The 23,922-nt window shown below is 48.5% G+C and overlaps 1 protein-coding gene across 2 annotated transcripts in view; it reads left to right on the top strand.

Moving 5' to 3' along the window:
* Window positions 1-4,092: 4,092 nt before the first annotated feature.
* CngA (Cyclic nucleotide-gated ion channel subunit A) overlaps window positions 4,093-23,922 on the top strand; it is a 344,600-nt gene continuing 324,770 nt past the window's right edge. For both annotated transcript variants that reach the window (XM_089566464.1, XM_089566463.1), the window contains exon 1: window positions 4,093-4,233. The gene's annotated coding sequence lies outside the window, so the exon portion shown is untranslated. The remainder of the gene's footprint in view (window positions 4,234-23,922) is intronic.

Raw genomic sequence — 23,922 nt, 5'->3', positions numbered from 1 at the left:
ACGAATGTCCGTGGTGTCAGGGTAAACCTACACTAGAGCATGTCACATGGACCTGCCCTAAGGCAAACTTAGAGGCAAGAATAAACAACCCGAGTGTGATGCAGTGGGAGCACTTGCTGGCCAGCGAGGACGAGGAAGCGCAACGATACCTTGTGCGCCGAGCCACGATGGCAGCAGTCAAGTGCGGCATCCTGAACCAAGGATCGACCACGGCGTCCAGTGACCCGTAAGGGTCAAGAACACTTGAAATTTATTAACAATAAACTTTTTTCCATCCATTCATCCAACACGTCTTGGTCACGACAGTATGAGCCATTAAAGGCTTTCGCCTTAATACTTGCATAGACATCTGCTTTGAGAACCAGGCATTGGTGCAGCAAGTCGAGCATATATCCATCTATTTCTCCGACCACAAAGCTTCCTTCATGACAATCAAGAACTGTTAGTGGAGTGTTTCTTCAGGAAGGAATATGTGTGAAAAGTGAAAAGAAATTCGCAGTGCCGTAGCTGTGGTTAAGCCTGGATATACAAGCGAAAAGGTTCAGTTACGCTTGGTTTGACGTCATGACTGTCGAAGTTTCCGCACAATGCACTGGGAGCACCACGATAACGGTGGAGGCGTTCGCCCGTCCACACACTGCCTGCACGGAGGCGGAGGAGGATACGCGCGTGTAGTGTATACGGCGCTGTCTTAGAAGGTTGCTTAAGAGACATGCACTGTGGTGTCCATTCGATCTTCTCCGAAATGCAAAATCTCCGTTCAGCTTTCTCTCGCAAGCGGCCCCATCCGTGAAGCGAATGAGCTACGAATACTCGGTCTCTTCATTAATCAACATCGTAAGGCAGACACAACTCTTGCCAAACTCCGCAAAGTCGGCGACCAGGTGGGCCGAATGGTTCGCCGCGTTTCCAACAAGCGAGGAGGGTTGCGAAGTCAGGATGCGATGCGGCTCGCGCATGCCTTCGTAACAAGTCGAGTACTGTACTCGACTCCTTACCTCCGCTTACGGAAACATGACGAGGATCACTTGGAGATGGTACTCCGCAAAATTTTCAAGAGAGCCCTCGACCTCCCGATATCCACTTCCAACGCGCGACTTCTCGCGTTGGGGGTGGTGAACACCTATCGAGAACTCCGCGAGGCGCATCTCGTTAACCAATACACGCGCCTCGCCCAGACCGTGTCCGGTCGCCGCCTCTTGGACCGGTTACATATCAGACATGATCACCATACCATGGAACGGGTTCGAGTGCCAGAACTGTGGAGAAGCGCCCTCTACGTTCGACCCCTTCCGACTAAGATGAACAAGGAGGACCATAATGGCCGGCGCCAGGCGCGGGCGAATGCCCTGCACCGCCACTATGGCTCAAAGAAACACGTCTTCTACGTCGACATTGCAGGCCCCTACCGCTCCAGGGGGGAATGGTACACGGCTGCAGTCATACACGAGGGAAAACAGGTGGACGGCCTCTCGTTCAGAGCGCCCAACTCAACGCATGCGGAGGAGGTGGCGATCGCCCTCGCAGCCTCCCATCCCGACTCTAAATTCATCCTCACAGACTCTCGCGGAGCCTGTCGTAACTTTGAGTTCGGAAGGATCACTCCACTCGCTCACCAAATTTTGCACCGCAGTACTCGCGACGGCGATCCAACTCATCGCTCAATCATATGGGTCCCCGGCCACCAAGGCATGCCAGGTACGAAGCCGCCCATGAGGCAGACCGCGCACTCACTCACCGGGCACCAGGCGTCCCTTGGGAGGAGCTTAACCCAGATCACAGCCCTCTCCTTTCTTTTAAAGAAATTACTGAGCACTATCGTGCCGAACACCGGCGATACCCAGTTCCTATGAAAGGACTGGGTAAAGCTGGCGAACGAATTCTCCTCAGGCTCTTTACAAACACCCTGCTGTGCCCGGCGGTTCTCAAGCACTTTAATCCTTCTTTTGACGGCCGCTGCTCATTCTGTGGGGAGGTGGCCGACACCTTCCACATGGTTTGGGCATGCAGAAAAAATCCTTCTCTCCCCCCAATCACCCCTTCCCCTACCCGAGAGGACTGGGAGGCGGCCCTACTCAGCTGCCAGGAACTATCGGCCCAGCAGGCCCTGGTTCGGCGGACTTGTGTAGCGGTCTCGACCAACGGGATCCCGGAATGAGGGACTCCGACTAGTATTGTAAGGGGTGAGACCCACTAGGGGCCTCTCCCCGGGCACCTCTCTGTACATTACTAAATAAATGCTTTTCTCCTCCTCCTCCTCCTCCATTCCTTTGGGGTGTACACCAAGATTTGAGAGACAGGCATTTCTTTTCCTTAAAACCAATTTTCATATTTCACTTTCTTTAAGGTCCTTACGGCGTGGTTCAGGTATCCACCGAGATATGCGAGAGACAGGCTTCGTTTCCTTTCCTTAAAATCAATTTCCTTTTCATTTTCCTGCCCTTACTACGCGGTTCGGGTGTCCACCGAGATATGAGTTTTTCCTAGCGCACTCTTTTATTTTTTTTCCTATATTATTTCTTTCATTTAGTTTTTATTCTCGTCTCTGTGCTTATTTTTATTCTTTTTTTATTACGGAGTCGGCGGCCACCTGCGCTGCGCGTGACGTCGCTCGGTTTCGCGCATGCGCAGAAGTGGCAAATCTAGCCTCCAGCGCACGCGAAGCGCGGTGTTGACGATCCTAGTGAAGCTTTTAGCTTCAAAATAACAAGTTGTCTGTAAATGTACGCACAAGTCTTGCTCGAATTCTTTGCCTCTATCTATAGAAAAGCTGGAACAGCTGATGAGCTGCGCTCAAATTTCGCATTAGAAAGTAACGTAATCTTCGGCAATTTTTTTCTGTGCGCCCACTTAAACGAGTCAGTAGCGAAGGTCTCCACTAACCCCTGTTGAACAAAATGGTTTCCTATACTGTGAATGGACTAGGGACGCGGTCACAGCGGGCTCCAGTTGTCGCATCCTGCATGTAGCAAGCGAAGCAGTTGTACCGCCGCGGTGGCTCAGTGGTTATGGTGCTCGGCTGCTGTCCCGAAAGACGTGGGTTCGATCCCGGCCGCGGCGGTTGAATGTCTTTGGAGGAGAAATTCTAGAGGCCCGTGTACTGTGCGTTGTCAGTGCACGTTAAAGAACCCCAGGTGGTCAAAATTTCCGGACCCTCCACTACGGCGTCTCTCATAGCCTTAGTCGCTTTGGGACGTTAAACCCCATAGACCAGACCAGACCGAAGCAGTTGTGATTGTTTCGTTCGTGGTTCGATCAGGCAATCGACGACCCGGAGGGAATTAACGCGAGTGTCTTTTTTATTTTTCCAGCAAGAGTGGACTTCGTTGTGCCCCACATGAACCGTTGCGCTTTTCTCGTTGACAAAATTGGCAGAGGCTCAGCTTGGTTAAGTCCGGAAATTGCGAAAGCAACTTCATCCCTTTCTTCAGCCCGGCGTCGTTTCCTAGCTTGAGCGAATCGTTGCAGCCTTGCCTTGCATGTCGGACGACATGGCCTGGCTGCAACGCACAGCGTGGTTACGCTGGGACGACTGCGACGTTGTTGTTGTTGCGACTGAGAGAAGAATGAAAAGGAAAGTGCACGGGAAAGTGCCAACTGGCTCCAGCCGAGCCACCACCGCTGCCACGTGCAGATAGAGGAGAGTTAAAAGATCACAGAAAAGAGAAAAAAGAAAGAAAAGACGCGCGTCGCAGCAACAACCGCGTCCGCCGAAGCGGCCGTGCGACGAGCCGGGTCGGAGCCCGATATATCTCCGTCTGGCGTGACGTCATCTTAGCGAGCGCCTCCTCGCGGCAGCGGCGCGCAGCTGCTGCTCGGCGCACCGTGGTTACGCTGGGACGACCGCGACGAGACGAGTTGGGGCACTATTTCTCTCCGTCTGGCGTGACGTCACAGCGGATGTCATGCTAAAGGTCAAACGTGGTTACACCGCCGGGACGACGCTGAAGGGCTCAAACTGCGAGCAGTATTGCTTTCGCAATAAAAGAGTCCTGAGCGTATCCCTGTCGCCTTCCCCACGTGCACTTCTAACTCAGCGTTCTCTTTCCCTTCCGCCCCTCTTCTCTCTTTACAGTGCTGTCCGGATAGTTTCTCGTGCCCTGCCCTCTTCTCCCGGGAGGACCAGTCGGCTGGGCGCTGCGCTGCAGTGAGGCTATGCTAGACTATTCCCAGCGGATTACATCAGCGTCGCTTCTGACTGCACTTCGGCTTCTCTACTGATCGCAGCCAAAGGTGAGGCTCGAACTGGCTTCTGTCACCTGACTTATTGCCGAAAATTAGAAAAGAGTTGAAATTGGACACAGAAGTACGCTGTGCCCACCAATTGCTCTGCTCCTTCCTTATGCGACATTTCTAAAGTTGTCTGCTTTCCGACACCTATCATTTTTATTCAAAATGATTGGTTTCAAACCTATTTAAGATGACGGCACCTAGTCTCGCGTGTTCAGGGACACGCGTTTCTAAAAAAATGGCAATGGCTTAGCTCTGGTTAGGCCTTAATATTCAAGCGAAAAGCTGCAGTTATGCTTTGTTTGACGTCATGGCTGTCGCAGTTCGCGCACAATGCACTGGGAGCACCACGATAACGGTGTAGGCAAGCGCGTTATATAGCTCTCCTTCCGCATGCGTAGCAGCTGTGGTAAACACACGGCTGCAACGAAAGGTCAAACGGTGGCGAGGAGGCGAGCGCGCAGTAGTAGCGGCGGTGAGGAGGCGGCGCACATGCGCAGTAGCGCGCGGCTGCGCCGAAAGGTCAGGCGGTGGAGTCGGCGCGGCGGCGGCTGCGGAACCCTGCGCCGCGCGTGACGTCACTCGGTTTCGCGCATGCGCAGCTGTGGCAAATCTTGGCTCCGACGGCTCACGCGAAGTGCGGCTGTGGTGCGGGTAGGAAAGCTTTTCGCTTCAAAAAAAAAAAAAAGGCTGAGGCTTAACTTGGTTAAGCCTGGAGAATGCGAAGCATCATCGTGTCGCGTAATTTGGAGGCGCACAACCACAGCGACGGCGCGAGGTGGGCCCCCGTTTCTCCACTGTCGTGACGTCATCGTGTCACGTGGTGTGACGTCATGTATCACGTGATTTGGAGGCGCACAACCACAGCGACGGCGCGAGGTGGGCTCCCGTTTCTCCACTGTCGTGACGTCATCGTGTCACGTGGTGTGACGTCATGTATCACGTGATTTGGAGGCGCACAACCACAGCGACGGCGCGAGGTGGGCCCCCGTTTCTCTACTGTCGTGACGTCAACGTGTCACGTGGTGTGACGTCATGTATCACGTGATTTGGAGGCGCATAACCACGGTGAAGGGCTGAAGTGGTAGCTAAAGTAGTATGCTTCGCATAAAAATGTCCTGGTGTGCGAACGTCGTTGTCTGTAGCTCAAGAATCGGACAGTAAATGCAAGGACGCTTTTTTTCTTCGGAGGCTTTCACCTCATTACCCCCCAAATCTAACATTCGTAAAACCTCGTTGCTGTTTCCTCTAACGCATATTTGTGTCCGGGTTGGCAGCGTTCATCACAATTGCGTCCATGGTCTTCGTTCCGCATGATTCGGTTTTCAGCCATGCAGATCAGCACCAGTGGTGCCCTTGAAGCTGTAAGCATCTGTTTGGTTTATGGTTTATGGGGTTTTAATGTCCCAAAGTGACTAAGGCTATGAGAGACGCCGTAGTGGAGGGCTCCAGAAATTTCGACCGCCTGGGGTTCTTCAACGTGCACTGACATCGCACAGTACACGGGCCTCTAGAATTTCTCCTCGAAACCGGAAATTCAACCGCCGCGGCCGGGATAGCATCTGTACAGTGCTGCAAAAAAAAAAAAAATTGGCAGTGGCTTAGCTCTACTATGCCAGGATATACGCAGCGTGAGGTGAGGGCGAGGTGTTCACATCTCGGTGGACACCTGAACCAGAGGGAAGGCGCATAACTGGGCTCTTGGAACAGTGTTCACTTCAAGCGCGCTTTAAGCTGTGGCGGTAGTGACAGGTGTGCGCTGCATGAATTGGCATTGATAAGGTTGTGCCAGAAACGCGGCGCTGAAGCCATAGGCCGTCGCCGTTCATTGCGTTCATTATCGTTGGCGTCGGGAACGTCTTACACTCCGATCATTTTAAGGAAAGGAAGTGTGCATAATGGCTTCCTGGGTCAGTAGACGCCTGAATCGTGCTTATAGGTACGTGGAGTGATGAGAGAAATGTGGGCTGGAGCAGCGCCATCTTGAATTCTGTCTAGGTGGCTTTGGCTGGAGGCATTGACAAGGTTGTGCCAGAAACGCGACGCTGAAGCCTTAGGCCATCGGCGTTGGCGTTGTCAATGTTCTACACTCGGTTCATATTAAGGAAAGGAAGGTGAGCGCGAGCGGCGAGGCACGCCAGCTGTGCATAATGACTTCACTTGCTCCTCGCGCATGCGCAGTATGGTCGTGGAAGAGAGCTAGCGAAACGGCGAGGGTGTGTGCAATGTAGCTCACGCTACAGAAAGACCGGCGTAGTCCCCTTGCCTGGTCAGATGGAAGGGAAGACCGCGATCTACGTGCTGTCCCCCGTTGATAATTCAGGTCTTTCATCAATCATAACTTACACCACGCCTTCTGGATCGCAGCAAAAGCAAGCAGGGTCTACTGTTAGCTTTCATGATAGCATTACTCAGGTCGAGTTAGTATGAACACGACGCCATCCAAGTGGGACCAATGGGTGCTACCATTGGTACACAGGTTGTCGACCGCCTAATTAGTATAGGACGTTCGGACTGGTATCGAGTGATCCACCGCATTATGCAGCATAAGATTACTAGTCGATTCAAAGCGTAGCATCAGAGGGATTCGCGCCGACGACCTTTGGTTCCCCAAACTGTGATTTCTTCCGAACTAATTGACATTCGAAGTGATGTGAAACGATTTGCCTTCTTGCTTTAGTTTAGTTTACGGGGGTTTAACGTCCCAAAGCAACTCAAGCTAGGAGGGACGCCGTAGTGAAGGGCCCCGGAAATTTCGACCACCTGGGGTTCTTTAACGTGCACTGACTTCGCACGATACACGGGCCTCTAGAATTTCGCCTCCATCGAAATTCAGCCACCGCGGCCGGGATCAAACCCGCGTCTTGATTTGCCTTCTTTCGTTGTATACGTTGACATCAAATAAGTAAGTAGATATCTGGATATAACGAAAAATTTGTACCGGATATAGGGAAGATGGCCAATTACTAAATATTCGTTCGATATTTCTAACGCTCGATACTGATATGCTGCCTCAGTGTTTTGCTCTTTTTTTAACCAAGGCTCTACATTCCTTCTGATTCATGTGATCTCTCTAAATTACACAGGCATGTATGTCTGCGTATACAATGCATGAACCCCACCGTGTTCCTGGAGCCGGAAGCACGTTGCGCTAATTTCTCTAAGCCTAGTTAACCTTACTTTACCCACATCCACAAAAATGAAAGTTGACTTCTGCGGGATGGTGACCTCTTTCTGTAATGCGACAAGTAGAGCGCATTTGTCTACCCGTATTCCTTCGCCTGTCAGCGAATGACGCATACCAAGAAGCTTATGTCTGCTTTGTATCGTTGTGTGGATGACATTTGTCCGCGCTGGAAGACCCGCAGTCGGTAACGATTATCCTTTGGGCCTGTAATGATTGCACAGCGACGCGCATAATGTGGCATAAATCTTACATCATTTTTTTAGGTCACGTTAGGTGTTGCGTCCGTTTGACCATTGCCATACGGAAAGCCAGTGCGGCCTCTGTGGTGTGTTCTTTGCGGCGACTTTTCATAATTGTTTCTTAGTCATCGTGGAAAAGGAATAAATCTTATATTAATGATATTTTTATTGCATCACAGTGCAAATTTTTTTCTGCGCTGCGTTACGAATTGCCATATATTACAAAGAATATGCAACAAGTAATTAATGCCACCTTTAGCCGTATTTGCTTTATACAATATCTTTAGGTCGTCATGAGACGAATTAGACACATAACGAAAATCCTCGTAGGTATGTTTTTGCGTAGGGATGTCTTTAACTTATTATATTTTTTTTCTCCTCTGCACGGATGCTCCGCGTTTACGCAATTTTACAAGAGAATATAATTATGGGGCCTTTGGCGACAATTTCTTTCTCTTTCGAGGCGCAAGAGAGAAACCATTGGTGCCCCGGCTCCTATGGCGAGTGTCCGCCTGCCGGTCGGTAGTTTGGACTCGGGTTGCCTGACAAATGGGCCTCATGGGCCAGACGACGTCCTTGTAAGGAAAGAAGCCCCGGTAGACTGTCGCCAGATGGGTCGTGGCAAGTGCGCCAGGTCTCTATTACCGTTAGGTATCGCTAAGCTACGACACTAGAAGGCTCCGAGATGTTCACACCCAACAATTCCGGAGAAACACATTTTTGAACAGGAAAGAGTTTATGAACGCAATTTTTTCACATATTATAAGATTGAACTATAGCTATTAATATGCCCACAGACCTTCTGTGCACAGGCTTGCATTTATTCTTCTTTATGCGTCTTTATTCCATGATAAACCTCGTTAACTCGATCGTCAAAAGCGTTATACATTAGTTTTCTGTGGCAGTCTTAACTGCTGTATGCGAGCGATGGAAAAAGGATTTTCTACAAGAAGAATTTTGCTACACATAGGAAGAACAGACCAAAACCTTCGATATATATCTGACAATACTTTACAATTTTCCAATATTCAAAATTTTTGACCAAAAATGTAGGACATATGCTTTGGAAGTGCAACCATGTACTAATATAGTTTGATTGCTGCTTTATCAGCAAGGAAAAAGAATGTCAGTCCTTATGCTGGGAAGGTTTGTTGGGATATTGCGAAATGCTTGTGGATAGGTCAGTGCCACAAATGTGAGTGAAGACAAGGAGCCACTGAATTCAAATTCCCATTACCCCGGATGCCGGTGCCGTCAGGTCAACGAAACAGCGTTCTGTTTACTTATGAAGCTACAGCTCATGCGGTTTTCCTCAAGAAACAGCTGGTTTGTAGTCCGTTATAGCGTTCAGCCTGAATAGATTAAATATGCAGGTAGTAAGTCTACGATGTCCCTCTTGCGTCAGGATTTTGCCAGCCTGACAGAATGGACGAAACTAAATTCGTTATGAGAAAAAAGGAATGCGCCTTTGCGGGCACTGAAGTGGTCAAGTAGAGCAAACCTTTTTGGACAAGTTATCAGTCGAAGGAACCTGTGTTTTGCACCTCAGATCAAACCTGACGCTTATTTCCTTATCTTTGTTCGTGAAAGTAGTGCGTAAGAAAAATGTTCATCACCATCGTCATCATCATCATCCAATTTAAAGTCTGCTGCTGAGCAATTCCTCAGCCAGTGGCCTCCAATTATTTTTCTTTTAAGCTGCTGTTGCCATTGCATATCTCCCATGTTCTCCTCTTCATAAGACTGAAAACCACTCCACTACATTCCGCGGCCCTTGGTTTCCATTGTGACACTCGAAGAGCTTATACGTTCTGCACATTAGATGCTTGCCTATGTCTCTTTCCAAGCTGGATGGATGTGATGACACGCACGAGCATATTGTAAAATAATTTCTAGATAGAAGTAGCGAGTAGGAGTTGTGGATAGAAAAAAAAATTGCAGGTACTTTTGTTTATATAGCTTGAAAATGCTCGCTTGGAAACCTGCATGGACAGGCTTTCTAGAAGTGTACACTGCGGACAGTAGAACAAATATATAGCCATATACACGAGGGGTCAATGTAGCATGGTGGCTACTCTCCAATTATTTTGCGTCGTCTCCCGTATTGCGGGTTAACCAGTAAAGATATACACTTGCTGATTTCACTGCCATACAGAAATTATGAGCGAACAGTGACGGCAAAATGAAAAGGTCACGCTCTACTGTTTGGGTACTTGAGTACAGTGACAATCTCTCACGAGATCGTTCTCTCATTCCTTCTTTTTATTGTGGTGAGTCTCTTGAATGCTTGACAGAACGAGCAGCAGGCGCAAGTTGGGCGGCAGGCGCAAATCCACTGTGCACGCAGCATGAGTGACGAAGTCGCAGTAAAGCATAATCTCGCAGTTGGTCTCCTTAGACCAGAAATGACATGCTTCAAAGAACTGTGATTAGGTCCGCTGTGCATTCGCTACTAGAGAGTAAGTCTCCTATGTACAACATAGCCGTTGGGGTCTGAGTGCTAGTTGACCGTGCGATCAAGCCTTTGGCCGCTGTAGACCGGGAAGTAAAAGAGAGAGGAGGGCAGGCTCGGCTATCAAGAGCTCGCGGACAGTGCTTCACCATAGTGGAGCTTCGTTGAGTATCCAAAAAAAAGGCGTTGCGACTTAATCAGTTGCTGTCGCAAAACGTTCCTTCCTCGACGGGCACAATTCGGTTTAGCCAGCGAGGCGGAGGGTTCTATCGGGGCCACTCCATAAGTGACGATGCCGCTGTACGCATTCCGCCCGTTGCTGGCACTCGCGTTTTGTTTCGCGGAAATGTCAATAGGTGGCGCAGTGACTTAATCGTAAAAGCCCTGCTATTCTGGTGTTTAGTGGACTCCGGTGCGCTGGAGTGAACTGAGCTGTCTATTTTAATCCCTGGTTTACTAAGGGACGAAGAGCCCTGATCTAAGTCACAGCAATCACTGCATCATTGTTTGTTTTATGGTGAAAATTGTTATAGCTTTGGCTTAGCCTTTTCGCCCAATAATCTGCAGTGGTATCTACAGCGTCAGCCGCATGACCTTAATTACTTATGGAATTATTTTGATTTAACTGGGTTAATTTAATTCAGTTTAGATCAATGACCGCCTGTTGCGGTCATTGAGTGGGTGAGAAAACAAACGCAGGTTAATGACATGCTAGTCCAAATCAAGAGGAAGAAATGGGCTTGGGCAGGGCATGTGATGCGAAGGCAAGGTAACCGCTTGTCCTTAAAGGGCAACTGAAGCGGTTTTAGAATTCGATGAGTTTAAGGTTGCCGAATGTGCAAAATGCGCAGGCAAAGCCTACGAAATCATTTTGCTCTGGCACTTGAAATGGCGGCGTAATCGCCGAATAAAGTCGTCGACGGTGTCCCGGCTTCTCTGAAGTGCACAGCGACGGGCAGAGGCCCCGATAATGACGTCACGTATTACGGCACTACGTTTCCAGAGAAGAAACGGTTATTCCGGGGAAGAAAACCGGCGCCATCAAAGGTGAAGCTCACAATGCATTGTCTGGTGCCATCTGACGACGCACAGCAGCATGCAGGTATAAGCAGCGGACATCTGAAATTTCGGCAACAATGACGTCACTGCTGAGTTTCCTCGCACTCCTCCAACGTAGTGAGGAGAAGCCTAACATCGTCGTCGTTTTAATCGAAGATTATGACGCCAATTAAAATGCCAGTGCAAAATTACTTTTCATGCTTTATCTAGAAGCTTGATAGATTATAATTCTTGAATAACCTCAAATTCTCAAAAAAGTGTTTCAGCTTCCCTTTAAGGTTAACGAAGTGGATTGCTAGAGAAGACAAGCGTAGCAAGGGGTGGGAGAGGTAGGTGGATGAAGTTAAGAAGTTTGCGAAGATACGGTGAGCGTAGCTTGCAAAGGAAAGGTTTTATTGGAGAGACATGGAAGAGGCCTTTGCCCTGCAGTGGGCGTAGTCAGGCTAATGATGACCGTCCTCTGCCGCATTTTTGCCTCATTTCGCGAAATTCAGTGGTTCAGCGGCTTCGTAGACCAACAGCGACAAGTAGAGCGTTTCCATAATTGCACGCGCAACGGATCTGCAGTCGCAATTCTGGCTGTGGAGGTTCGAGGGAGTAGCTTGGCGGTAGCCCAGATATGTAGAACTTAGCTGCAAGGCCCCGCCCAGAGCAGAACGCGTCGTCGATTGCTCAATCGATAATTGCTTCTGGCACGCAGTTTCACCAAACTCGCCTGAAAATTCTGCGCCGAACACGCATTCCCGGATTCACCTTCGCTCAAGGAAGCCTCCCACATTAATGAAGAGCGGAACAAAGTTTCTGTTCGGGCCTTCATCGCCATTTGCGAAGCGCTTGATTACGACCGAATGCTTCGCCTAGCTATGGCACTGGTCCATACATTCGAAGGAATGTAGCGTGCGGAGAAATGTTGAGTCACACAAACGAGAAAAGTGGTAAACGAGACTGCTGTGTCTAAAGCGGTGCTTTTCTGGACGCCGTTCTCTTCAGAAGCCATAGGCCTCACGAGACGTTTAAAAAAGTGCAGTCGGTAACAGTCTTTGCATAAGGAGACAGATTAACGACAGCAGTTTGAGACATCGCCGGAAGAGAGTTTATCACCGCGCGCGTAGAGATAAGAGCTACATATCGCAAACTTAATGATTTTCTGTCAGGGACAGTTGTTTTAGTCTTCCCACGCGTTGTAACAAGGGGACATCCCGGCAGCAGTCAGGGGGAAGATAAATAAAAATCAATGACAAATAAGTATGCGTGCCTAATGATGAACTGAAAGGTAATTTATTCGAGTGAATGGCAAGCATTAGTGGTAAATAAACACGCAGAAAACGTTGCATGTGTTCGAGAACCACTGAAGATTTGATGGACTTAAGACTTGGGTACACTCTTAAAAAAGAAAGGTAGTAAAAGGGTAGTAAGTGCAGCAGTTACGAACTCCTACGTCATTTCACTACTTTTTTACAAACTATTTGCTACCCTCTTCAAAGTATAGTGAGTAAAAGCAGCGCTTGCTACCTCTTTACTAACTATGGCCGCTAGCTAGTACTTGGTTAGTAACCGTTCCTTGAAGGCTAAAATGAAGTCAAAGAATATAAGGACATAGACTGTTGCGTGGATAAATTGCTTTATTAATTTAACATTTCGGGCGTGTGGCTATAGACTGAGCTGTTTTTATAATCGCAAGTTCATAATTAAAACTGGTATCTTAGCTCAAGGGGTAAGCACCTCAAGCCCGTAAATGAGAGTCGTAATTATGGAGCATATGAGAAGGAGAAAGAGTTACCTGTGCACGCGCAGTGCGTCTGTCACGAGTGGGTGACATTTTCTCATTTGTGCTTTCCTTGCATTATGAACCTTCGTGCGTCCCGGTAAGGTTGTTTTATGCCATCACCTCGCATAATTTGTACATGTAAGGAGTAATATGTCTAAGCCTAAATGTGTGACTTAGGCCAGCGCACAGTGGTAGCTCTGAGTGGTGTCGGGAATTAATGAGATTGACCATGTAGCTTTTTTTATTTTTCCACTATGCGCAAATTTAACAATCCACGCCAGGGCACCGTATGAGGAACGTAGCAAAATCTGCGTAAAGTTTCTACCCATTTTCGTAGTAAATACTGCTAGCTTTTTGTTTGCGACTGTAGTGCTCTTCCCTAGCTTCTTGGGGTAGTAACTTTCACTAGTGCAACTTTTACTGATTCCAGTTAATAAGAAGGTAGTGATCTGTGTGAGAATTATTTGGTAAGCAGTTTCTTAGCTAATTGTCCGACCTGTTTGCTAAGAGTGTAGCCTAATGGTGTGTCCTTAGTAAAGCAAAAAAAACTCTCCTAAGAACTAGCACGCTTACTGTGGCCGCTATTACGAATATTGGGCGGTGCTTTCCAATTTTTTAGGTATTTTTATTTCGCCCTATTATCTGCCTCGAAGGATAGAACCAGGATGACGACAAGATAATTTATATATAAAAAAACAAACAATAGTAGTTACGAAAAATTGAAGGAAGAGAATGCAGAAAGGATCCCCGTTGCGTCTCCATCCAGGCTTAGGCCTTCGGGTCGCCCCAATAAGCGGCACACGCCCAGCCTCTGCGCTGCTCACTTCGCTTTCGTTGCAGCCGCGGCCGTTTTCAATTTGACTGCCGTCGGGGCGGCGGCGTGATGTATGCCTGTCGGCTTGCATTGCGCCCTTCCTTGGCTGCCCCTGAAGCCTCACACCAGCACAGCAGAGTTTTCCGGGAACTATTCATCTTCATTTGGCGCTTCATAGCACCCTCGGGAGGCCGTCCGGCGTTAACGTCACCGTGTGTACTGCCTCCGCACCAGTAGGCAATGCTGAGCCAGACAACTCTATCCAACGGCTGACGTGACTAGAAGAACAAGCTGCATGGACTGCCAGTCGAGCTAATCGCGATTTTTCTTCGTCCAATCGAAGAGGTTATTCTTTTTTGCGTACCTTTTTACAAGCCTGTTTCGGGTGTCGCCAATAGCTTCTACACCTGCCTATCTTTCTCTTTCCGCCCTGTCTGCTGGCTTCCCAGTAATGTGCAGTCACTAATCTAAACTGCGGTGCCGTTGGAGGCGCTGGAACTGGTGCACTGAAGAGCCAGTTCGTCTTAAAGAGAAGGCCAGCATTCCGAGCAACGACATACCATGTTCTAGGCACACCGTAATTAATGAAGGTTTCTTGTACGGCATCACACAAACTAGGAGTTCTTCAACCGTTAGTTCAGTGTGTAAATAGATTTCTTGTATAGTGTACCTCTCCTCCCTTTCCTTTCTAACTGTCCCCTCACCTCTTTCTTTTCACTTCTACACACTGCCTGCTCTCCTTTATTTCCGCTGCCCCAGCTCAGGTGCTTCTCGTAGCGACAGCAGATGTCGGGGCTAGCAAAAATATTTTACCTTGCTTTTATTTATGTTTATTAAAACCACTGCTACTCTTCAACCGCAAATCAGCTGCATCAACAGCATAAACGCTGACGCTCAACGTGCAGTGTACAGTGCGCAGTGAACTACGAAGTATATCTTTTATTCGTTGCATTGCTTTTAGATTTTTGGTCTAGAAAAAACTGCAGCGATAAAAAAAAATTGCAGTGTGTGCTCTAAGTAAGCGCACTCGTATCGCTTGTGGGCAGCGAAAATGTCCGCCTAATCTTTTCCCGACTCAGATACACTGGACCTGCTCATGTGTCACGCAGTCACCACATTACCTACAACGCTGATTTCTACCCACCTGGGTGTCATATTCATGGGAGAGCTGAGCGCCACCCCTCTTGTTACACTTCTCCCAATACTGCGATCACAGCTGGTTGTTCATATCGGCCTCGTGTTAAGCGATATGGGTTCAGGCGGTTTGACCTGACACGGCGTCCCTGACCATGGTCGGAAAATTAGTTTTAGAGCGCAGCTCTTTGGTTGGTTGGTTGGTCGGTTTTTGAGGAAAGGAAACGGCGCAGTATCTGTCTCACATATATCGGTAGTCACCTGAACCGCGCCGTAAGGGAAGGGAGGAAGGTAGGAGTGAAAGAAGGAAGAGAGAAAGAGGGTGCCGAGGTCTCCGGAATAATTTCGACCACCTGGGGATCTTTAACCTGCACTGACATCGCACAGCACACGGGCGCCTCTTGCGTTTCGCCTCCATCCCCTTCGGTATTTTTGCCCTTCTAACGTTTTAGTGTCGATGGATACAACTGTGGTTTTTCGAGCTTCGGAATTCTAGCTGTATTCGGTACGTATAAGATAACGATAAAAAATTCTTTGGATCATAGTCGATTGAAAGAGGAGCTAGCCAGAAAACTGCGGTAAAGGCATGTGCTACCTTCAGTCACTAGCAATTTATGACCACGGCATGTAAGTACAATGTCTTAATGGAGGAAGCTGGACATTGGTAAACAAATCTCTGGCGCTTGACGTTGGTTGTTGCGGTCTTCAACTCAGGTAGCCACTTAGAAGCATGGGAGGGAAGGAGCAGCAGTGATTTTACACTGAGTAGTAAGAAAGAACGGTAAGTGTAGACACCAAAGGAAATGCAAAAATTGAGCGCATCTAGAAGTAAACCCGATTTTTTGTTGAAAAATGCAAAGGATTCCTTCATGGCACATGTATCCTCAATGCTGGCTTTCGGATGATTTTCCTTCTTTGGCTCCAGCTTGTTGCGCCGACGATTTTTCTGGATATGAGCCAGTGGTACGTGCCACAAAGATCGTCTGTTTTCCTACAATGCCTTATTTTTTTTTACTCCTACAATTTTACAACTTCGAGGAACGCGCCCTCCGCGTTGAGATCTGTTCCTAAGACGCAAGAGAACCGCTCAAAACGCAATGCGTTCCCAAAATTTGTGCGAGCAAAGTGAGGATGTAGAGGCGAGAGGAATGCCTTATTAGTCACTTCTGAAACATTGGCTGGTCAGTGGCCGGATATCGATGAAGGCGAATAACGCAAAGTTTGCATTCTTTACGATTTGTATGCGCATTACAGGACTCCAGGTGGCCAACATTAATCAGAGCCCTTCACTGCAGCGTGCGCCATAGCACGCATCGGCCAACCTAAGCCGTGCGGGACGTGCAGTGCTTGCACCTCCTGAACTCCGGGTCACGTGTTGGTGCAAGTAGTGCGGGTGTAGGAGCAAGCAATTGGTTTCACAGAGCCTGCAGCGCCTGTGTAGTCTTTTCCCGTCCTTGCATTTAAGGCTGCTTCGCCTACTTAACATCAGTTAGCCCACCAAAATTCCCTGTTCGGCTAGGTTTGAGACTGGCTTCTTGTTCCGGTACGCGAAGCGTTTTTTTGTACACTCATCAACATAGTGCAACTTTATGCACTGCTCCAATCGGAGTTAAGCGTTCACGAAAACAACCTGTAATATCCCGAGGGCAGCACCAAGCATTAATGACTGAGAGCGGTACCTGGAGGTCGTGACCTTTAATGGTTTAACACCGACAAGTGGCGTGGCGCGGCATTTAACTTCTAAGTTGTTGAAACCTCGTCACTCTGGCACCTCGAGCAGCCGCGGCCGCTCGAAACAGGTTTTCGCGCGAAAACTACCTTAATTAGAACTTTTACGCTTGCTTCTGAAACAGCTTTTAGCTGCAAATTACTCAGTTCCACTCTTCGACGCGATTAGGAAAACTGGTTGCGGCAGTTTTTTACCAAGATTATTTTTCTGGAAGCGCCGCTATTCTAGAGCAGCCAATTAGCAACGAACTGTGCCTGTTGTACCGTAAAACTATGTGCAATGTTTCTTTCGCAATTAAAGGACCCCCACTCAGGAAGCGCGAATAGCGAAGGAGGTGATGAAATGCTTTCAGCTACCTTGGTGGCTTCCCCTTCAAGCGGGCTTCGTTTCTTTTTAGCGCATTGTGTGAATGCAAGCCTAATTAAGCCCATTTATTTGAGCTCGATTTTGGATCCAGGAGCTTTGTTAGGCACCACTGTGAAGTAGATTCGTGCTCTTGAGCACGGTTTAAACATAGGAAGGAACAAACAAATAAGCATAATCTTGTGCTCAAAGCGTCCGACCGACATAAGAGAACACCCCTTGTTATAATGACGTCGGTTTTGTTTGGGATTGCTGCTCTAATGGGGGTCTCAGCTGGAAGCGAGCGTTGTGGGCACGTTTCTTAAAAATTACTTTTACAAAGCAAATAAAAAAAGAAAACAAATTATACAGACACTCATAAGGCACAGGCACTTTCAGTGGAATTTCATTCTGTATGCGGCTTCCGTTTCTTTCCAACAGAGCAGGTACCCAATTGGGCCCGTCGTGTTCAAATGAAACGATAAGAATGCGAAATGCTCCTTGCCACTGCGATGACCACATACCTGGAAGCTACTTAAGGAACACCAGGACATATTCAAAAGCCTATAGTAGTAGCTGTTGCTTTTCCGCGGTTCATGGCAGAATTAGTGCAAAATCATCGTGAAATGGGAAACCTTTCTTTATCATGAGTGTAATGTCGTTTTTTTTTTTGGTTTTTGGTTCTTTAGGACAGGACATGGAGCAGTATGTGTCCCACATATCTCGATGGGCACCTTAACCGCGCCGTAAGGGAAGCGAGGAAGGTAGGAGTGAAAGAAGAAAGAGATGCCGTAGTGGAAGGCTCCAGAATAATTTCGACCACGTGGGGACCTTCAACGTGCACTGATATCGCACAGCGCACGGGCGCCTCCTTCGAAATCCGACCGTATATTTGGTGTTTAGGCGACGCCGAACTGAATAATGAGGCCCCGGCAAGGTGGCCAAGTAGATGCAGCACCTTATTCACTTGCTTCTCAATGGTTTACACATCCGCGGCACAAAATTATTGCCCACCTGGGGCAGCACTTGAAAGGTAGTGCTGCTTAATGCTCATCACCTGTTATCAAATGACTCAAAGGCGGCAATCCCCTTCTTTCATTGCGAAGCAATACAACTTTAGCTGCCACCTCAGCCCGTTCCAGCGCGAGGCGGTGGTAGGCACCACTTGACCTTTGGCATGACCTTTGGCATGACGTCATACCATCTGTGTAAAAACGGGGCCCCATCTCGCGCCGTCGCAGCGCGAGGCTGGTAGGCACCAACGGCGGCCTAACTCTCGCTCCTCTCACCAGGGGCGCCGCGCGCGGAGTGACGTCATACTATCTGTGTAAAAACAATGTGCAGACGAATGTCCGTGGTGTCAGGGTAAACCTACACTAGAACATATCACATGGGCCTGCCCTAAAGCAGACTTAGAGCCAAGAATAAACAACCCGAGTGTGATGCAGTGGGAGCATTTGCTGGCCAGCGAGTACAAGGAAGCGCAACGATTCCTTGTGCTCCGAGCCACGATGGCAGCAGTCAAGTGCGGCATCCTGGACCAAGGATCGACCACGGCGCCCAGTGACCCGTAAGGGTCACGAACACCAATTTATTTACAATAAAGTTTTTCCATCCATCCATCCAAAAACGGGGCCCCATCTCGCGCCGTCGCAGCGCGAGGCTGGTAGGCACCAACGGCGGCCTAACTCCCGCTCCTCTCAGCAGGGGCGCCGCGCACGGAGTGACGTCATACCATCTGTCTAAAAAAACGGGGCCCCATCTCGCGCCGTCGCAGCGCGAGGCTGGTAGGCACCAACGCCGGTTCGCTCCTCTCGTCAAGCCTGTCAGATGCCGCCTTAAGCAAGCAAGACACTTCGGCAGAATGCAAAGAGGAAGCATCAGCGAGCTACGGAGACGGCAGAAGAACGAGAAAAACGACTGTCCAAGCGGCGTGCTCAATATGCAGTCCGACGAAAACGGTCAACGTCTTCGGTAGAAACAACGTCAGAACCTATCGTATTGCTTCGCAATTACCAGGCTTAACCAAGCTAAGCCACAGCCAGTTTTCTTATAGGTGAACGGGAGCATCGATGTGTGCGCGGTCTAGAGTCATCGTCATTTTTCTAGCGAAGAGGTCAAGTATGTCGGAACGTTGTTGCTAGGCCTTTTGAAGTAGACCCGCCCCTGAGCCGCATGCCTTAGTACAAACATCATCATGCATTGCAGGCAGATTATTGCTGCACACATAAACTATCCTGCATTAAGAAAAGGTGTGTGAGCGGGAGAGCTTAAAAATGGGGAAACAGCTTGTGCCGCAAAAACAAAAAAAAAAGATACTTGGAGAATTAGCTTGATAAAATTAAACAGACTATATGAGAGGCATAAAATTAAACAGAAACACAACAGAGGCAAGGCCTGCAGCGCCTGTATGTTGTCCCAACGTTAGCAAATCCGCGACACCACGCAACAGAGGTGGTATTTTTTTTAATAACTGATAAAAAGAAAACAACTCAACTGTTTTGCAAAACGCTTTGTGTCGAGCATAACTTTTTCCATCTTGCTTCTATTTAAATGAGAGAGCATTAGATGGGCAATTGTCGCGGAAAAAGGGTCCCTCGAGTGAGGCCGCCGAGGGGAAAGAAGAATACGGAGTGCGAGAAAAAGGAAAAAAAAAAGAGAGGAAAGAGTAAGGTGAAAGGAAGCGGCGAGAAAGAAAGCCGGATGTGCGAAAGAGGGGGGTACTACATTGAGCGCTTGTCTGCCGCAAACGAGGACGAAAATGCAGTGCACGTGGTAATGCGTCTTCAGCGTTCGATCACAGTCGAATGAGCCTTGTACTGTGCACTTTACCGGCATGCTTTGCTGTTTTGTCGGTGTGATGGAAGCAGTTTCTTCCTTTGACAAGTGCCGACGCAAATGCGGTGGACCTTCGTTGAGCTCGGCGAGCCGAACGACAGCGGAGAGCGGCAAACAACACGCCGAGTTAAAGGATCGTACTGACGCTGCATCAAAGAAGTGACAACGGGAGTAATGCAGTCCAGCCTTGTTTCCGCATTTCCGTCGAATCGACCCATCGATCACCGCCATTTTTTAAAGTTTAATTCGCCTTCTTTTTTAAACGTAATGCCGTCTTCAAAGAGTCCCCTGCTGGAAGAAATAATAGAAAGGTGCCAGACAAGCTTGCAAATGATGAGAGGCAACGAGCACGCCGTAATGCGGCATCTCGGGTCATCACCTATAATGACTTTTGGCTGTCGCAAAAGGGGGACACGCCCAGCTCTACACACCTCTGAAAGTTTTCGTGCAGCTCAGTTTCCTCCGAAGAGGAATGACACACTCACACACGCTTCGCTCACCATGTTACTTCCCCCTCCTTTAAGTGTATACGCGTTGCTCACCGCATTATTTCCCTCTCTTTTACATGTAGTCGTATGGCTCCTCACCTTCAAGGATGAGAGGGTTTATTGACTGGTTTAGCAAAAAGGAGCGCTGTTTCAGGGCTGCTTGAATCAACATTACTAGAACAAACTAGTAACGTTGGTTTGAATAGCGCTGCCGAAGCAGAGATCCCATGCGCGTGTTTCATGCTCTTAGGTGAAAGACGCTGCGCAGAATTAGACACGTGTGGCATAGCGCGCTAACATGGGCTAGATCCTTTTCGGAAGATTCAACAGCCTTGAAGGGGATGACGCTCGTTAAGGCGAAGGTGTTAATGGTCGCGTTTAGCGTTCAGCACAGCAGCCTGGCTTCTACGCCCCTGGTCTTGGAGCAGAAAAGGGTTCAGCACGCCTGCTCAGGCCATGTAGACATCAAAGGGTCGCAGTCAGTCTTCTGATGAACAGCTGGATTGCAATTTTACTTAATCGCGGCGCTCCGTGGTAAATGTCGAGAGGGCGTTTTTAAGGTTACGCATGCGCTACATCGCATGCATCACAGGACGAACAAGCAATGACAGGGCCCTACACCGGCATAAGCACAATCAGCCACAGCAGCGAGACGAATAAATGATGGAAGGAAAGACGACATTAATCAAGACTGAAGGAGGACGAACCTCCCCCATTACCTCTGAGGTAATGGGAGCAGAAGGGATAAACGAGGGTGACGGATGTCCCTAAATCCGCGTCCCGATGATACCATAGCGGCACCGAACAAAGATAGCTGTGAAAAAAGCGAAGCCGCCGCCCGGTGGCCGACGAAATTGATAGACGGGGACGGGTGGTACGTCAAAGGAAGCGAGGCCCGTCTGCTTGTTGTGCCGCTTGAGATCACAGCGATCGGTTGCGTTCGGGCGCCGTAAGCGAGCTGATTCGGAGTTTTTCGTTTTCATCGGAAATATCTTTCGTGCAGTTTCATTACTTTACTCTTCATTACTGTCCCTTTGCGAGATGACTGACGACGCGCTAACTATGACCATTTGCTAAAAGCGAATTCCAGTGGTCGATCCGAAGGACGTTTTTTTGTAGCCTGGCGAGGAATGCGCATTCCACTGGCTGATCTGGGTCTGGTTCGCGGGTTTCACTGGCCGCTTCGGAGCAGCTCGCTCCGTCGTGGAGCGGTTTCTCGATCTGCCGAGTAGATGCAGATTTCGCCGGATCTTTGAGCGTGCGGTGCCGTCACTTCAGGAATGACCATGTTAAGATTTGCTATTTTTTTTTATCATGGTTTGAGACATCACACGTTAACTTTGGGCATTTATTTACATTTCTGACGGCGTCGTTGTGTGTCCTCAGATCGAGCAGCTGTGGTTTTCACCCCGGTTAATTTGGATAGCGGTTGAAGGATTTCAAGGAGCAGCACCACCAAAGATGGCGAAACGTATGTCTCCCAAGAGGTGTTTATTGATACAATGTATCCGTAATTACCACCCAATCAATCGAAAATAACCGTCTACATTGACACTGCAGCGAGAAGCTATTCAGACGAAAAGCTATGCATACATGCACGGCGCATGCATTCATTTCTGGTGTTTTAGGCGCACTTCAAGAGCTAACAGTGTCACCATCGCTGGTCATCGTGAAGTGTTGCCTAAAACGAAAATATGCCGGCGAATGCCTGGTCCAGTTCCCGGAACCAGTTGCGAATGACAGCTTCCGTGTTCCTTCGGGCTTTCTGCCAGAGCATGTTTTTCTGGCTTCGCAAGTCGATCAAGACTGTGTTCCACTGTGGAAGATCTGCTCGCTCTGGCCTAGATTCAAAACCCCGCTACAAATCTGCCAGCGGAATTGGCCGCAAGTCTTCCTTATTAAAAATTTGTTTCGTTTAAAAAAAAATAGAGAAACCAGCGCAGGATGAGGACAGGAGTAGAGGTCACTCTGGTTTGTGGTTGTACACTATTTCAGACCAGCTGGCCTAACTTTGAGTTTGGCAGTGCCGATGTGCGACAGGAAATGAAGATTATGAAGAAAGGTGGAGTCATAATTTATTACATTTTTAATTCGGTAGCACTACTAGGCGCATTTTCCGGTTTCAGTCCCTGAAGCCTACTTTCTGGTGGCGGCCCACTTGCCCTCCGAGTTGTGAGCAACCCGCCAGGCAGGCTTTCAACTTGGTGAAGGCGTGGGTGAAGGGTACAGTCGGGGACAAACGTCTCCGGACCACGTGATCCGCGAACGAAGTGGATAGCTCTATTAACAGGCGGTTGAAGTTTACACTTGTGGAGGTAAAAGTTAAAATCCTGCTCTTTCACCTCTACATCTGTGGTTTCTAGCCGGCTACTACTAATAGAGCTATGGGCTTCGTTTGCGGAGCACGTGGTCCAAATACTTTTGTGCCCGACTGTACACCTTGGGTGAAGACGTTCAAGGTAAATGCCTTCAGGACAAAGGCGTTTAGGGTGAGAGACTTTAGGGTGAGTGCTTTTATGGCAAAAATCTTTTTGGGTAAACTGTCATTAACACGTAAGAACCCTAAGTACCCATCGTAACCGGTGCTCGGTTGGTGCTTCGTAGAAATGACATGTGCCTGCGTCGCCCGTGTGCGTTTGTTTTCAACCACTTTTCTGGGTACCAGATGAAATTTCGTATAATCATTAGTGGGCTCCACATCTCATTACAAAGGCCAATTGTAAGTAAGCCACAGAAGGAAGAGAACGAGATTTCCAAAGCCGCGAGGAACGCTCAACTCCCGGCATTTGGTTACAACGCAAATCGTCTTCACTTATGGCGCAAGATCGTTCCTTTGTTCTCTCTCATTACATTTGATCCTTATACGTCACTGCCTCCTTTAACTTTTCCTCAGAGAATCCGCCAAATTTTCTGAACGTTCCGGCCAACGCTTGCCACCTAGGCGCATGCGTAGGGAGCTCAACTCGAGTGTTTGGCTGCACGCTCGCCGCAGTGAGGAAAAGACAAACGTCGAGCGTCAAGTTTATGCGCAAACTCGCGACCGCGAGCGGCCCTCAACCGCCTGCGAATTTTGCATTGCAGATGGAGCGTGGCAGCGGCATAAATATTGCGTATTGCGCTATTCCAGTTGACAATTTAAATTTTCTGAAGAGCGTAGGCAGTGAAAGCTAAAGGAATTAAAAAGAAACCTAAGCGAAAACAGCGAGCTTGCAGGTAGTAAACGAGCTTTTCCCTGTATTATCGTTGTAGCGGCCAAGGCAAACGTCATTTTAGTGTGAAAGCTGTTGTTATTACTTTTGCTGAATTCGTCGTTTCGTTTGTTTACTCGACAATGAAAGTGGCAGAGAGACTTTAGGTTATAAGCGTACGCTATGAAGCGTATCCAAACGAGCAGTTTGGCAGATAAGAGCACAATCGCACCGAATGGTGCTGGCGCCTCTATATACGCGACTTCTAGCGCTGATTTTAATGAAGCGTTCTCGACTTATGGCGAGCCAAAGATGCTTATATTTTTTGGCGCATAAGGTCAGTGTATAAAAGCAATAATCAAACAGAAAAAGCAGAATAATAACTGTGCTTTTAAGCAATGATGGTAAACAGATTTTAACCAGGCTCTCTAAATTTTAGCCATTCGCCATACTC

This window comes from Amblyomma mixtum, chromosome 1 (assembly GCF_055824585.1).
Source record: "Amblyomma mixtum isolate Tamu chromosome 1, ASM5582458v1, whole genome shotgun sequence".
NCBI classification, from domain to species: Eukaryota; Metazoa; Arthropoda; class Arachnida; order Ixodida; family Ixodidae; genus Amblyomma; species Amblyomma mixtum.
This window is presented reverse-complemented; position numbering and strand designations above follow the sequence as displayed.